Source organism: Octopus bimaculoides, chromosome 3 (assembly GCF_001194135.2).
Source record: "Octopus bimaculoides isolate UCB-OBI-ISO-001 chromosome 3, ASM119413v2, whole genome shotgun sequence".
In the NCBI taxonomy this organism is placed as follows: domain Eukaryota; kingdom Metazoa; phylum Mollusca; class Cephalopoda; order Octopoda; family Octopodidae; genus Octopus; species Octopus bimaculoides.
In genome coordinates, this window is record NC_068983.1 from 43,916,029 (window position 1) to 43,917,176 (window position 1,148).

A 1,148-nucleotide genomic window follows, 5' to 3' on the forward strand; every position below is an offset into this window, starting at 1 on the left:
TATACACACATATATATGTATGTATGTATACGTTTGTGTGTGTTGTAAGAAAATATGCATCTAAGCAATGTGATTTTGATTGAGAACAAAAGAAATGGTGAAATCTCTTAGGAAGAACATTTCTTTTGTCTTTAAGGAAGGAAGCAATATGATAGCGGGAGGAGGGGTTTGTTAACACAATTCTTTAGAGATTCCACAGCAAAGTGTACATCTATATATAAATACATACACATATATGTACAAATATATGTATGTATATGTGTGTGCATATGTGTATACATATCATACATACATATATCACCATCATCATCATCATCATCATCTAATGTCCATGGCATGGGTTGTTGGGGCTGGGAGATGTTGGTGGGTATCTTTGTTCAACCCACATTTATAAATCTTTTATCTTTTACTTGTTTCAGTCATTTGATTGTAGCCATACTGGGGAACCACCTTGAAGCATTTTTAGTCAAATGGGTCAACCCCAGTACCTATTATATCGAGCTGGTTTGTTGAACTGCTAAGTTACAGAGATGTAAACAAACCAACACTAGTTGTCAAACAGTGGTGGGAGACAAACACGTACACAAAGACACGTACACAAAGACACACACACATATATGACAGGCTCCTTTCAGTTCTGTCTACTTCATCCACTAACAAAGCTTTGCTCAGCCCAAAGGTGTAATAGGAGATACTTGCCCAAGGTGCCACACAGTAGGACTGAACCCAAAGCCATGTGGTTGGGAAGCAAACATCTTACCACACAGTCATGCCTGTGCCTATATATATATTTTTTTTCACATTCATTTACATATATATATGCTTTCGGTGCGAATGGTTTTGTTATACGGTGCCATATTTTAAAATTCTGTAAATAATAATAATGGTATATTTTATATAAGCTTAAAGCTTATGGCAATCACCATGCAATAACTAAGGAAAATAATCTGATAATGAGGCATATAAGCCCTCGACAGAAAAAAGGTTTTCCTATCCGCGTGTGATAGGAAAGCCTTCTTTTTTCTGTCGAGGGCTTGTATGCTCCGTTATTAGACTATTTTCCTTAGTCATTGCATGGTGATTGCCATAAGCTTTAAGCTTATATAAAATATACCATTATTATTATTTACAGGATATATATATATTAT